This window comes from Stenella coeruleoalba (assembly GCF_951394435.1).
Source record: "Stenella coeruleoalba genome assembly, contig: scaffold_88, whole genome shotgun sequence".
In the NCBI taxonomy this organism is placed as follows: domain Eukaryota; kingdom Metazoa; phylum Chordata; class Mammalia; order Artiodactyla; family Delphinidae; genus Stenella; species Stenella coeruleoalba.
The window spans coordinates 271,526-287,695 of record NW_027645889.1 but is presented as its reverse complement, the minus strand read 5'-3'; the positions used below and the strand labels follow the sequence as shown (position 1 = coordinate 287,695).

At 44.0% G+C, this 16,170-nt stretch overlaps 1 long non-coding RNA gene across 8 annotated transcripts in view; it reads left to right on the top strand.

The window, feature by feature from the left end:
- Positions 1–16,170, top strand: part of LOC307181487 — a 501,935-nt gene that overhangs the window by 225,047 nt on the left and 260,718 nt on the right. The window contains exons 3-4 of one of the 8 annotated variants that reach the window (XR_013826888.1): positions 5,313–5,394; positions 8,470–8,484. The exons of the other annotated variants lie outside the window; for them this stretch is intronic. This is a non-coding gene — a long non-coding RNA (uncharacterized lncRNA). Of the gene's footprint in view, positions 1–5,312; positions 5,395–8,469; positions 8,485–16,170 lie in introns of those variants that run through there. 8 annotated transcript variants of the gene reach the window in all.

The window sequence follows — 16,170 nt, the reverse complement described above, 5'->3', positions numbered from 1 at the left end:
GTTGCACCCGAGTACCAGGGGAGGAAAACTGAGACATATTTGAACACGTCTCCCGTTCACATGGTTGATCATACTTGGGTTCCACATGCATGTTTTAGCTGAAGGAAGAATACCTTAAACCTGGAGAGTTGAGACCCGTGTAATGGGTACCATGCAATATGACTTCAAAGGGTCTTCATTTGCTCACCGAACCGCTCCAATCCTATCACTGCTGCGTTTATGCCCCTGTACACACGCTTGATTCTCTTTTGGAGACATAGCAATCCATAGGTTTTAAGATACTTACTAGTCAGGTACATTCTTAGGCGTTTAATATGGGGTGTTGAGTCCATTTCGTTGAGCAAGGAGTAGCTCTTGTCTATTCCATATTTGGCTTAAGGAACTTTATCTGTGCTCATTTCAATCTCTGGTTTTATGCAGCACCCCAACTCACCTTTCCCCTTAAGCAAGCATAAGTTGGTTTTCTAAATTTGAGACCCTGTTCTGTTTTGGAATTCAGTTCCTGTGTAGCCAAGTTTACATTCCGTGTATTAGTGATATCTTATGATGTTTCTTTTTCTGTGTGACTTATTTCAGTTAGAATCATCGTACTTGAATCCACTCATTGTGCTGCTAAGGGCCTGATGACACAGATTTCATTGCTGAGTGATATTGCTTTGTAAGTAAATACCACAACTTCTTTATCCATTTTTCACTTTCTGCGATGTTGAACTTGTACTGTAAACGAGGTTCTTGTAAACAGATCCGTTCCAAACTTTGGGGTGGCTGTGTCTTTTTGATTTTAATTTCCCTAAGCTATAGGACCATAAGTGGAAGTGCCCTAGGTTCTGTTGCTTTGTTTTTTACATGTTTCAGGAAACACCATACACTTCTCCCGAGTGGTTGTTGGCAATTTACATCCCGCCCATCAGCATAACAAGGCTCCCAGTTCTCCATGGCCTGTCTTGTCTTTCTGGATTTTACACTTTTTTCAGATGGCCCTTTTGACCAGGGGGAAGTGAGACTTCATTGTAGTGCAGATTTCCTTTGCAAGCTTGCTTGGTTGGCCAAAAAGGGCGTATGCGTTTTTTCCTGAATATATTCAGGAAAAAACGCATACGCCCTTTTTGGCCAAGTGCATCATTGTGGACGTTCTGCCTCTTTTCCTATGCTTTCAATGCAATTCCAGTCTACCTCCTGAAATCGGTTTCCTGCAATTCTGCCCCGCTTTCAAGTCCTCTTGGCAGCCTTACTTCAGTCTATTTTTGGACGATAGCTGTCATTTATAACTCTGCAGGTTTGTGAATTACAGTGCCCCTGAGCTCCTTTCTTCAACTCGCTTTCTTGTGACCTGGCCGCAACACCGCAGGATGGCTTCAGGCCCTAATCTGGTTCCGGCCCGGCATGCTGAGCCTTTGGTTAATTCCTCTTCCTGGTGGGAAATGAGAGTTAAATTTGCCCGTCCAGACACCTCCAGCTAGTCTCTCATTGGTTCTCGCTATTCCTGTTCATCTTCCGCAGAAATTGCAAACTGGGCCAAACAGGAGGTTAAAGGGACTGACTCTCCAAGTCGGGAGAGTGTTAGTAAAGCGTCTGGAATGTTGCACCCGAGTACCAGGGGAGGAAAACTGAGACATATTTGAACACGTCTCCCGATCACATGGTTGATCATACTCTAGGTTCCACATGCATGTTTTAGCTGAAGGAAGAATACCTTAAACCTGGAGAGTTGAGACCCGTGTAATGCGTACCATGCAATATGACTTCAAAGGGTCTTCATTTGCTCACCGAACCTCTCCAATCCTATCACTGCTGCGTTTATGCCCCTGTACACACGCTTGATTCTCTTTCGGAGACATAGCAATCCATAGGTTTTAAGATACTTACTAGTCAGGTACATTCTTAGGCGTTTAATATGCGGTGTTGAGTCCATTTCGTTGAGCAAGGAGTAGCTCTTGTCTATTCCATATTTGGCTTAAGGAACTTTATCTGTGCTCATTTCAATCTCTGGTTTTATGCAGCACCCCAACTCACCTTTCCCCTTAAGCAAGCATAAGTTGGTTTTCTAAATTTGAGACCCTGTTCTGTTCTGTAATTCAGTTCCTGTGTAGCCAAGTTTACATTCCGTGTATTACTGATATCTTATGATGTTTCTTTTTCTGTGACTTACTTCAGTTAGAATCATCATACCTGAATCCACTCATTGTGCTGCTAAGGGCCTGATGACACAGATTTCATTGCTGAGTGATATTGCTTTGTAAGTAAATACCACAACTTCTTTATCCATTTTTCACTTTCTGCGATGTTGAACTTGTACTGTAAATGAGGTTCTTGTAAACAGAGCCGTTCCAAACTTTGGGGTGGCTGTGTCTTTTTGATTTTAATTTCCCTAAGCTATAGGACCATAAGTGGAAGTGCCCTAGGTTCTGTTGCTTTGTTTTTTACATGTTTCAGGAAACACCATACACTTCTCCCGAGTGGTTGTTGGCAATTTACATCCCGCCCATCAGCATAACAAGGCTCCCAGTTCTCCATGGCTTGTCCTGCCTTTCTGGATTTTACACTTTTTTCAGATGGCCCTTTTGACCGGGGGGTAGTGAGACTTCATTGTAGTGCAGATTTCCTTTGCAAGCTTGCTTGGTTGGCCAAAAAGGGCGTATGCGTTTTTTCCTGAATATATTCAGGAAAAAACGCATACGCCCTTTTTGGCCAAGTGCATCATTGTGGACGTTCTGCCTCTTTTCCTATGCTTTCAATGCAATTCCAGTCTACCTCCTGAAATCGGTTTCCTGCAATTCTGCCCCGCTTTCAAGTCCTCTTGGCAGCCTTACTTCAGTCTATTTTTGGACGATAGCTGTCATTTATAACTCTGCAGGTTTGTGAATTACAGTGCCCCTGAGCTCCTTTCTTCAACTCGCTTTCTTTTGAGCTGGCCGCAACACCGCAGGATGGCTTCAGGCCCTAATCTGGTTCCGGGACGGCACGCTGAGCCTTTGGTTATTTCCTCTTCCTGGTGGGAAATGAGAGTTAAATTTGCCCGTCCAGACACCTCCAGCTAGCCTCTCATTGGTTCTCGCTATTCCTGTTCATCTTCCGCAGAAATTGCAAACTGGGCCAAACAGGAGGTTAAAGGCGCTGACTCTCCAAGTGGGGAGAGTGTTAGTAAAGCGTCTGGAATGTTGCACCCGAGTACCAGGGGAGGAAAACTGAGACATATTTGAACACGTCTCCCGTTCACATGGTTGATCATACTTGGGTTCCACATGCATGTTTTAGCTGAAGGAAGAATACCTTAAACCTGGAGAGTTGAGACCCGTGTAATGGGTACCATGCAATATGACTTCAAAGGGTCTTCATTTGCTCACCGAACCTCTCCAATCCTATCACTGCTGCGTTTATGCCCCTGTACACATGCTTGATTCTCTTTCGGAGACATAGCAATCCATAGGTTTTACGATAATTACTAGTCAGGTACATTCTTAGGCGTTTAATATGCGGTGTTGAGTCCATTTTGTTGAGCAAGGAGTAGCTCTTGTCTATTCCATATTTGGCTTAAGGAACTTTATCTGTGCTCATTTCAATCTCTGGTTTTATGCAGCACCCCAACTCACCTTTCCCCTTAAGCAAGCATAAGTTGGTTTTCTAAATTTGAGACCCTGTTCTGTTCTGTAATTCAGTTCCTGTGTAGCCAAGTTTACATTCCGTGTATTACTGATATCTTATGATGTTTCTTTTTCTGTGTGACTTACTTCAGTTAGAATCATCATACCTGAATCCACTCATTGTGCTGCTAAGGGCCTGATGACACAGATTTCATTGCTGAGTGATATTGCTTTGTAAGTAAATACCACAACTTCTTTATCCAGTTTTCACTTTCTGCGATGTTGAACTTGTACTGTAAACGAGGTTCTTGTAAACAGAGCCGTTCCAAACTTTGGGGTGGCTGTGTCTTTTTGATTTTAATTTCCCTAAGCTATAGGACCATAAGTGGAAGTGCCCTAGGTTCTGTTGCTTTGTTTTTTAGATGTTTCAGGAAACACCATACACTTCTCCCGAGTGTCTGTTGGCAATTTACATCCCACCCATCAGCATAACAAGGCTCCCAGTTCTCCATGGCCTGTCCTGCCTTTCTGGATTTTACACTTTTTTCAGATGGCCCTTTTGACCGGGGGGAAGTGAGACATCATTGTAGTGCAGATTTCCTTTGCAAGCTTGCTTGGTTGGCCAAAAAGGGCGTATGCGTTTTTTCCTGAATATATTCAGGAAAAAACGCATACGCCCTTTTTGGCCAAGTGCATCATTGTGGACGTTCTGCCTCTTTTCCTATGCTTTCAATGCAATTCCAATCTACCTCCTGAAATCGGTTTCCTGCAATTCTGCCCCGCTTTCAAGTCCTCTTGGCAGCCTTACTTCAGTCTATTTTTGGACGATAGCTGTCATTTATAACTCTGCAGGTTTGTGAATTACAGTGCCCCTGAGCTCCTTTCTTCAACTCGCTTTCTTGTGACCTGGCCGCAACACCGCAGGATGGCTTCAGGCCCTAATCTGGTTCCGGTACGGCACGCTGAGCCTTTGGTTATTTCCTCTTCCTGGTGGGAAATGAGAGTTAAATTTGCCCGTCCAGACACCTCCAGCTAGTCTCTCATTGGTTCTCGCTATTCCTGTTCATCTTCCGCAGAAATTGCAAACTGGGCCAAACAGGAGGTTAAAGGCGCTGACTCTCCAAGTCGGGAGAGTGTTAGTAAAGCGTCTGGAATGTTGCACCCGAGTACCAGGGGAGGAAAACTGAGACATATTTGAACACGTCTCCCGATCACATGGTTGATCATACTCTGGGTTCCACATGCATGTTTTAGCTGAAGGAAGAATACCTTAAACCTGGAGAGTTGAGACCCGTGTAATGCGTACCATGCAATATGACTTCAAAGGGTCTTCATTTGCTCACCGAACCTCTCCAATCCTATCACTGCTGCGTTTATGCCCCTGTACACATGCTTGATTCTCTTTTGGAGACATAGCAATCCATAGGTTTTCCGATACTTACTAGTCAGGTACATTCTTAGGCGTTTAATATGCGGTGTTGAGTCCATTTCGTTGAGCAAGGAGTAGCTCTTGTCTATTCCATATTTGACTTAAGGAACTTTATCTGTGCTCATTTCAATCTCTGGTTTTATGCAGCACCCCAACTCACCTTTACCCTTAAGCAAGCATAAGTTGGTTTTCTAAATTTGAGACCCTGTTCTGTTCTGTAATTCAGTTCCTGTGTAGCCAAGTTTACATTCCGTGTATTACTGATATCTTATGATGTTTCTTTTCTGTGTGACTTATTTCAGTTAGAATCATCATACCTGAATCCACTCATTGTGCTGCTACGGGCCTGATGACACAGATTTCATTGCTGAGTGATATTGCTTTGTAAGTAAATACCACAACTTCTTTATCCATTTTTCACTTTCTGCGATGTTGAACTTGTATGGTAAACGAGGTTCTTGTAAACGGAGGCGTCCCAAACTTTGGGGTGGCTGTGTCTTTTAGATTTTAATTTCCCTAAGCTATAGGACCATAAGTGGAAGTGCCCTAGGCTCTGTTGCTTTGTTTTTTAGATGTTTCAGGAAACACCATACACTTCTCCCAAGTGTCTGTTGGCAATTTACATCCCGCCCATCAGCATAACAAGGCTCCCAGTTCTCAATGGCCTGTTGCCTTTCTGGATTTTACACTTTTTTCAGATGGCCCTTTTGACCGGGGGGAAGTGAGACTTCATTGTAGTGCAGATTTCCTTTGCAAGCTTGCTTGGTTGGCCAAAAAGGGCATATGCGTTTTTTCCTGAATATATTCAGGAAAAAACGCATACGCCCTTCTTGGCCAAGTGCATCATTGTGGACGTTCTGCCTCTTTTCCTATGCTTTCAATGCAATTCCAGTCTACCTCCTGAAATCGGTTTCCTGCAATTCTGCCCCGCTTTCAAGTCCTCTTGGCAGCCTTACTTCAGTCTATTTTTGGACGATAGCTGTCATTTATAACTCTGCAGGTTTGTGAATTACAGTGCCCCTGAGCTCCTTTCTTCAACTCGCTTTCTTTTGACCTGGCCGCAACACCGCAGGATGGCTTCAGGCCCTAATCTGGTTCCGGCACGGCACGCTGAGCCTTTGGTTAATTCCTCTTCCTGGTGGGAAATGAGAGTTAAATTTGCCCGTCCAGACACCTCCAGCTAGCCTCTCATTGGTTCTCGCTATTCCTGTTCATCTTCCGCAGAAATTGCAAACTGGGCCAAACAGGAGGTTAAAGGGACTGACTCTCCAAGTGGGGAGAGTGTTAGTAAAGCGTCTGGAATGTTGCACCCGAGTACCAGGGGAGGAAAACTGAGACATATTTGAACACGTCTCCCGATCACATGGTTGATCATACTCTAGGTTCCACATGCATGTTTTAGCTGAAGGAAGAATACCTTAAACCTGGAGAGTTGAGACCCGTGTAATGCGTATCATGCAATATGACTTCAAAGGGTCTTCATTTGCTCACCGAACATCTCCAATCCTATCACTGCTGCGTTTATGCCCCTGTACACACGCTTGATTCTCTTTCGGAGACATAGCAATCCATAGGTTTTAAGATACTTACTAGTCAGGTACATTCTTAGGCGTTTAATATGGGGTGTTGAGTCCATTTCGTTGAGCAAGGAGTAGCTCTTGTCTATTCCATATTTGGCTTAAGGAACTTTATCTGTGCTCATTTCAATCTCTGGTTTTATGCAGCACCCCAACTCACCTTTCCCCTTAAGCAAGCATAAGTTGGTTTTCTAAATTTGAGACCCTGTTCTGTTCTGTAATTCAGTTCCTGTGTAGCCAAGTTTACATTCCGTGTATTACTGATATCTTATGATGTTTCTTTTTCTGTGTGACTTACTTCAGTTAGAATCATCATACCTGAATCCACTCATTGTGCTGCTAAGGGCCTGATTACACAGATTTCATTGCTGAGTGATATTGCTTTGTAAGTAAATACCACAACTTCTTTATCCAGTTTTCACTTTCTGCGATGTTGAACTTGTACTGTAAACGAGGTTCTTGTAAACAGAGCCGTTCCAAACTTTGGGGTGGCTGTGTCTTTTTGATTTTAATTTCCCTAAGCTATAGGACCATAAGTGGAAGTGCCCTAGGTTCTGTTGCTTTGTTTTTTAGATGTTTCAGGAAACACCATACACTTCTCCCGAGTGTCTGTTGGCAATTTACATCCCACCCATCAGCATAACAAGGCTCCCAGTTCTCCATGGCCTGTCCTGCCTTTCTGGATTTTACACTTTTTTCAGATGGCCCTTTTGACCGGGGGGAAGTGAGACATCATTGTAGTGCAGATTTCCTTTGCAAGCTTGCTTGGTTGGCCAAAAAGGGCGTATGCGTTTTTTCCTGAATATATTCAGGAAAAAACGCATACGCCCTTTTTGGCCAAGTGCATCATTGTGGACGTTCTGCCTCTTTTCCTATGCTTTCAATGCAATTCCAATCTACCTCCTGAAATCGGTTTCCTGCAATTCTGCCCCGCTTTCAAGTCCTCTTGGCAGCCTTACTTCAGTCTATTTTTGGACGATAGCTGTCATTTATAACTCTGCAGGTTTGTGAATTACAGTGCCCCTGAGCTCCTTTCTTCAACTCGCTTTCTTGTGACCTGGCCGCAACACCGCAGGATGGCTTCAGGCCCTAATCTGGTTCCGGTACGGCACGCTGAGCCTTTGGTTATTTCCTCTTCCTGGTGGGAAATGAGAGTTAAATTTGCCCGTCCAGACACCTCCAGCTAGTCTCTCATTGGTTCTCGCTATTCCTGTTCATCTTCCGCAGAAATTGCAAACTGGGCCAAACAGGAGGTTAAAGGCGCTGACTCTCCAAGTCGGGAGAGTGTTAGTAAAGCGTCTGGAATGTTGCACCCGAGTACCAGGGGAGGAAAACTGAGACATATTTGAACACGTCTCCCGATCACATGGTTGATCATACTCTGGGTTCCACATGCATGTTTTAGCTGAAGGAAGAATACCTTAAACCTGGAGAGTTGAGACCCGTGTAATGCGTACCATGCAATATGACTTCAAAGGGTCTTCATTTGCTCACCGAACCTCTCCAATCCTATCACTGCTGCGTTTATGCCCCTGTACACATGCTTGATTCTCTTTTGGAGACATAGCAATCCATAGGTTTTCCGATACTTACTAGTCAGGTACATTCTTAGGCGTTTAATATGCGGTGTTGAGTCCATTTCGTTGAGCAAGGAGTAGCTCTTGTCTATTCCATATTTGACTTAAGGAACTTTATCTGTGCTCATTTCAATCTCTGGTTTTATGCAGCACCCCAACTCACCTTTACCCTTAAGCAAGCATAAGTTGGTTTTCTAAATTTGAGACCCTGTTCTGTTCTGTAATTCAGTTCCTGTGTAGCCAAGTTTACATTCCGTGTATTACTGATATCTTATGATGTTTCTTTTCTGTGTGACTTATTTCAGTTAGAATCATCATACCTGAATCCACTCATTGTGCTGCTACGGGCCTGATGACACAGATTTCATTGCTGAGTGATATTGCTTTGTAAGTAAATACCACAACTTCTTTATCCATTTTTCACTTTCTGCGATGTTGAACTTGTATGGTAAACGAGGTTCTTGTAAACGGAGGCGTCCCAAACTTTGGGGTGGCTGTGTCTTTTAGATTTTAATTTCCCTAAGCTATAGGACCATAAGTGGAAGTGCCCTAGGCTCTGTTGCTTTGTTTTTTAGATGTTTCAGGAAACACCATACACTTCTCCCAAGTGTCTGTTGGCAATTTACATCCCGCCCATCAGCATAACAAGGCTCCCAGTTCTCAATGGCCTGTTGCCTTTCTGGATTTTACACTTTTTTCAGATGGCCCTTTTGACCGGGGGGAAGTGAGACTTCATTGTAGTGCAGATTTCCTTTGCAAGCTTGCTTGGTTGGCCAAAAAGGGCATATGCGTTTTTTCCTGAATATATTCAGGAAAAAACGCATACGCCCTTCTTGGCCAAGTGCATCATTGTGGACGTTCTGCCTCTTTTCCTATGCTTTCAATGCAATTCCAGTCTACCTCCTGAAATCGGTTTCCTGCAATTCTGCCCCGCTTTCAAGTCCTCTTGGCAGCCTTACTTCAGTCTATTTTTGGACGATAGCTGTCATTTATAACTCTGCAGGTTTGTGAATTACAGTGCCCCTGAGCTCCTTTCTTCAACTCGCTTTCTTTTGACCTGGCCGCAACACCGCAGGATGGCTTCAGGCCCTAATCTGGTTCCGGCACGGCACGCTGAGCCTTTGGTTAATTCCTCTTCCTGGTGGGAAATGAGAGTTAAATTTGCCCGTCCAGACACCTCCAGCTAGCCTCTCATTGGTTCTCGCTATTCCTGTTCATCTTCCGCAGAAATTGCAAACTGGGCCAAACAGGAGGTTAAAGGGACTGACTCTCCAAGTGGGGAGAGTGTTAGTAAAGCGTCTGGAATGTTGCACCCGAGTACCAGGGGAGGAAAACTGAGACATATTTGAACACGTCTCCCGTTCACATGGTTGATCATACTTGGGTTCCACATGCATGTTTTAGCTGAAGGAAGAATACCTTAAACCTGGAGAGTTGAGACCCGTGTAATGGGTACCATGCAATATGACTTCAAAGGGTCTTCATTTGCTCACCGAACCTCTCCAATCCTATCACTGCTGCGTTTATGCCCCTGTACACATGCTTGATTCTCTTTTGGAGACATAGCAATCCATAGGTTTTACGATACTTACTAGTCAGGTACATTCTTAGGCGTTTAATATGCGGTGTTGAGTCCATTTCGTTGAGCAAGGAGTAGCTCTTGTCTATTCCATATTTGACTTAAGGAACTTTATCTGTGCTCATTTCAATCTCTGGTTTTATGCAGCACCCCAACTCACCTTTCCCCTTAAGCAAGCATAAGTTGGTTTTCTAAATTTGAGACCCTGTTCTGTTCTGTAATTCAGTTCCTGTGTAGCCAAGTTTACATTCCGTGTATTACTGATATCTTATGATGTTTCTTTTTCTGTGTGACTTATTACAGTTAGAATCATCATACCTGAATCCACTCATTGTGCTGCTAAGGGCCTGATGACACAGATTTCATTGCTGAGTGATATTGCTTTGTAAGTAAATACCACAACTTCTTTATCCATTTTTCACTTTCTGCGATGTTGAACTTGTACTGTAAACGAGGTTCTTGTAAACAGAGCCGTTCCAAACTTTGGGGTGGCTGTGTCTTTTTGATTTTAATTTCCCTAAGCTATAGGACCATAAGTGGAAGTGCCCTAGGTTCTGTTGCTTTCTTTTTTAGATGTTTCAGGAAACACCATACACTTCTCCCCAGTGGTTGTTGGCAATTTACATCCCGCCCATCAGCATAACAAGGCTCCCAGTTCTCCATGGCCTGTCCTGCCTTTCTGGATTTTACACTTTTTTCAGATGGCCCTTTTGACCGGGGGGAAGTGAGACTTCATTGTAGTGCAGATTTCCTTTGCAAGCTTGCTTGGTTGGCCAAAAAGGGCGTATGCGTTTTTTCCTGAATATATTCAGGAAAAAACGCATACGCCCTTTTTGGCCAAGTGCATCATTGTGGACGTTCTGCCTCTTTTCCTATGCTTTCAATGCAATTCCAGTCTACCTCCTGAAATCGGTTTCCTGCAATTCTGCCCCGCTTTCAAGTCCTCTTGGCAGCCTTACTTCAGTCTATTTTTGGAGGATAGCTGTCATTTATAACTCTGCAGGTTTGTGAATTACAGTGCCCCTGAGCTCCTTTCTTCAACTCGCTTTCTTTTGAGCTGGCCGCAACACCGCCGGATGGCTTCAGGCCCTAATCTGGTTCCGGCCCGGCATGCTGAGCCTTTGGTTAATTCCTCTTCCTGGTGGGAAATGAGAGTTAAATTTGCCCGTCCAGACACCTCCAGCTAGTCTCTCATTGGTTCTCGCTATTCCTGTTCATCTTCCGCAGAAATTGCAAACTGGGCCAAACAGGAGGTTAAAGGCGCTGACTCTCCAAGTGGGGAGAGTGTTAGTAAAGCGTCTGGAATGTTGCACCCGAGTACCAGGGGAGGAAAACTGAGACATATTTGAACACGTCTCCCGTTCACATGGTTGATCATACTTGGGTTCCACATGCATGTTTTAGCTGAAGGAAGAATACCTTAAACCTGGAGAGTTCAGACCCGTGTAATGGGTACCATGCAATATGACTTCAAAGGGTCTTCATTTGCTCACCGAACCTCTCCAATCCTATCACTGCTGCGTTTATGCCCCTGTACACATGCTTGATTCTCTTTCGGAGACATAGCAATCCATAGGTTTTTAAGATACTTACTAGTCAGGTACATTCTTAGGCGTTTAATATGCGGTGTTGAGTCCATTTCGTTGAGCAAGGAGTAGCTCTTGTCTATTCCATATTTGACTTAAGGAACTTTATCTGTGCTCATTTCAATCTCTGGTTTTATGCAGCACCCCAACTCACCTTTCCCCTTAAGCAAGCATAAGTTGGTTTTCTAAATTTGAGACCCTGTTCTGTTCTGTAATTCAGTTCCTGTGTAGCCAAGTTTACATTCCGTGTATTACTGATATCTTATGATGTTTCTTTTTCTGTGTGACTTACTTCAGTTAGAATCATCATACCTGAATCCACTCATTGTGCTGCTAAGGGCCTGATGACACAGATTTCATTGCTGAGTGATATTGCTTTGTAAGTAAATACCACAACTTCTTTATCCATTTTTCACTTTCTGCGATGTTGAACTTGTACTGTAAACGTGGTTCTTGTAAACAGAGCCGTTCCAAACTTTGGGGTGGCTGTGTCTTTTTGATTTTAATTTCCCTAAGCTATAGGACCATAAGTGGAAGTGCCCTAGGTTCTGTTGCTTTGTTTTTTAGATGTTTCAGGAAACACCATACACTTCTCCCGAGTGGTTGTTGGCAATTTACATCCCGCCCATCAGCATAACAAGGCTCCCAGTTCTCCATGGCCTGTCCTGCCTTTCTGGATTTTACACTTTTTTCAGATGGCCCTTTTGACCGGGGGGAAGTGAGACTTCATTGTAGTGCAGATTTCCTTTGCAAGCTTGCTTGGTTGGCCAAAAAGGGCGTATGCGTTTTTTCCTGAATATATTCAGGAAAAAACGCATACGCCCTTTTTGGCCAAGTGCATCATTGTGGACGTTCTGCCTCTTTTCCTATGCTTTCAATGCAATTCCAGTCTACCTCCTGAAATCGGTTTCCTGCAATTCTGCCCCGCTTTCAAGTCCTCTTGGCAGCCTTACTTCAGTCTATTTTTGGACGATAGCTGTCATTTATAACTCTGCAGGTTTGTGAATTACAGTGCCCCTGAGCTGCTTTGTTCAACTCGCTTTCTTTTGAACTGGCCGCAACACCGCCGGATGGCTTCAGGCCCTAATCTGGTTCCGGTACGGCACGCTGAGCCTTTGGTTATTTCCTCTTCCTGGTGGGAAATGAGAGTTAAATTTGCCCGTCCAGACACCTCCAGCTAGTCTCTCATTGGTTCTCGCTATTCCTGTTCATCTTCCGCAGAAATTGCAAACTGGGCCAAACAGGAGGTTAAAGGCGCTGACTCTCCAAGTGGGGAGAGTGTTAGTAAAGCGTCTGGAATGTTGCACCCGAGTACCAGGGGAGGAAAACTGAGACATATTTGAACACGTCTCCCGTTCACATGGTTGATCATACTTGGGTTCCACATGCATGTTTTAGCTGAAGGAAGAATACCTAAAACCTGGGTAGTTGAAACCCGTGGAATGGGTACCATGCAATATGACTTCAAAGGGTCTTCATTTGCTCACCGAACCTCTCCAATCCTATCACTGCTGCGTTTATGCCCCTGTACACATGCTTGATTCTCTTTCGGAGACATAGCAATCCATAGGTTTTAAGATACTTACTAGTCAGGTACATTCTTAGGCGTTTAATATGCGGTGTTGAGTCCATTTCGTTGAGCAAGGAGTAGCTCTTGTCTATTCCATATTTGGCTTAAGGAACTTTATCTGTGCTCATTTCAATCTCTGGTTTTATGCAGCACCCCAACTCACCTTTACCCTTAAGCAAGCATAAGTTGGTTTTCTAAATTTGAGACCCTGTTCTGTTCTGTAATTCAGTTCCTGTGTAGCCAAGTTTACATTCCGTGTATTAGTGATATCTTATGATGTTTCTTTTTCTGTGTGACTTATTTCAGTTAGAATCATCATACCTGAATCCACTCATTGTGATGCTAAGGGCCTGATGACATAGATTTCATTGCTGAGTGATATTGCTTTGTAAGTGAATACCACAACTTCTTTATCCATTTTTCACTTTCTGCGATGTTGAACTTGTACTGTAAACGAGGTTCTTGTAAACAGAGCCGTTCCAAACTTTGGGGTGGCTGTGTCTTTTTGATTTTAATTTCCCTAAGCTATAGGACCATAAGTGGAAGTGCCCTAGGCTCTGTTGCTTTGTTTTTTAGATGTTTCAGGAAACACCATACACTTCTCCCGAGTGTCTGTTGGCAATTTACATCCCGCCCATCAGCATAACAAGGCTCCCAGTTCTCAATGGCCTGTTGCCTTTCTGGATTTTACACTTTTTTCAGATGGCCCTTTTGACCGGGGGGAAGTGAGACTTCATTGTAGTGCAGATTTCCTTTGCAAGCTTGCTTGGTTGGCCAAAAAGGGCGTATGCGTTTTTTCCTGAATATATTCAGGAAAAAACGCATACGCCCTTTTTGGCCAAGTGCATCATTGTGGACGTTCTGCCTCTTTTCCTATGCTTTCAATGCAATTCCAGTCTACCTCCTGAAATCGGTTTCCTGCAATTCTGCCCCGCTTTCAAGTCCTCTTGGCAGCCTTACTTCAGTCTATTTTTGGACGATAGCTGTCATTTATAACTCTGCAGGTTTGTGAATTACAGTGCCCCTGAGCTCCTTTCTTCAACTCGCTTTCTTTTGAGCTGGCCGCAACACCGCAGGATGGCTTCAGGCCCTAATCTGGTTCCGGCCCGGCATGCTGAGCCTTTGGTTAATTCCTCTTCCTGGTGGGAAATGAGAGTTAAATTTGCCCGTCCAGACACCTCCAGCTAGCCTCTCATTTGTTCTCGCTATTCCTGTTCATCTTCCGCAGAAATTGCAAACTGGGCCAAACAGGAGGTTAAAGGGACTGACTCTCCAAGTCGGGAGAGTGTTAGTAAAGCGTCTGGAATGTTGCACCCGAGTACCAGGGGAGGAAAACTGAGATATATTTGAACACGTCTCCCGTTCACATGGTTGATCATACTCTGGGTTCCACATGCATGTTTTAGCTGAAGGAAGAATACCTTAAACCTGGAGAGTTGAGACCCGTGTAATGGGTACCATGCAATATGACTTCAAAGGGTCTTCATTTGCTCAACGAACCTCTCCAATCCTATCACTGCTGCGTTTATTCCCCTGTACACACGCTTGATTCTCTTTTGGAGACATAGCAATCCATAGGTTTTAAGATACTTACTAGTCAGGTACATTCTTAGGCGTTTAATATGCGGTGTTGAGTCCATTTCGTTGAGCAAGGAGTAGCTCTTGTCTATTCCATATTTGACTTAAGGAACTTTATCTGTGCTCATTTCAATCTCTGGTTTTATGCAGCACCCCAACTCACCTTTCCCCTTAAGCAAGCATAAGTTGGTTTTCTAAATTTGAGACCCTGTTCTGTTCTGTAATTCAGTTCCTGTGTAGCCAAGTTTACATTCCGTGTATTAGTGATATCTTATGATGTTTCTTTTTCTGTGTGACTTATTTCAGTTAGAATCATCGTACCTGAATCCACTCATTATGCTGCTACGGGCCTGATGACATAGATTTCATTGCTGAGTGAACTGCATTGTACGAAAGTACCACAAGTTCTTTATCCATTTTTCACTTTCTGTGATATTGAACTTGTATGGTAAACGAGGTTCTTGTAAATGGAGGCGTCCCAAACTTTGGGGTGGCTGTGTCTTTTTGATTTTAATTTCCCTAAGCTATAGGACCATAAGTGGAAGTGCCCTAGGCTCTGTTGCTTTGTTTTTTAGATGTTTCAGGAAACACCATACACTTCTCCCGAGTGGTTGTTGGCAATTTACATCCCGCCCATCAGCATAACAAGGCTCCCAGTTCTCCATGGCCTGTCCTGCCTTTCTGGATTTTACACTTTTTTCAGATGGCCCTTTTGACCGGGGGGAATTGAGACTTCATTGTAGTGCAGATTTCCTTTGCAAGCTTGCTTGGTTGGCCAAAAAGTGCGTATGCGTTTTTTCCTGAATATATTCAGGAAAAAACGCATACGCCCTTTTTGGCCAAGTGCATCATTGTGGACGTTCTGCCTCTTTTCCTATGCTTTCAATGCAATTCCAGTCTACCTCCTGAAATCGGTTTCCTGCAATTCTGCCCTGCTTTCAAGTCCTCTTGGCAGCCTTACTTTAGTCTATTTTTGGACGATAGCTGTCATTTATAACTCTGCAGGTTTGTGAATTACAGTGCCCCTGAGCTCCTTTCTTCAACTCGCTTTCTTTTGAGCTGGCCGCAACACCGCAGGATGGCTTCAGGCCCTAATCTGGTTTCGGCACGGCACGCTGAGCCTTTGGTTATTTCCTCTTCCTGGTGGGTAATGAGAGTTAAATTTGCCCGTCCAGACACCTCCAGCTAGCCTCTCATTGGTTCTCGCTATTCCTGTTCATCTTCCGCAGAAATTGCAAACTGGGCCAAACAGGAGGTTAAAGGGACTGACTCTCCAAGTCGGGAGAGTGTTAGTAAAGCGTCTGGAATGTTGCACCCGAGTACCAGGGTACGAAAACTGAGATATATTTGAACACGTCTCCCGTTCACATGGTTGATCATACTCTGGGTTCCACATGCATGTTTTAGCTGAAGGAAGAATACCTTAAACCTGGAGAGTTGAGACCCGTGTAATGGGTACCATGCAATATGACTTCAAAGGGTCTTCATTTGCTCACCGAACCTCTCCAATCCTATCACTGCTGCGTTTATGCCCCTGTACACACGCTTGATTCTCTTTTGGAGACATAGCAATCCATAGGTTTTAAGATACTTACTAGTCAGGTACATTCTTAGGCGTTTAATATGGGGTGTTGAGTCCATTTCTTTGAGCAAGGAGTAGCTCTTGTCTATTCCATATTTGGCTTAAGAAACT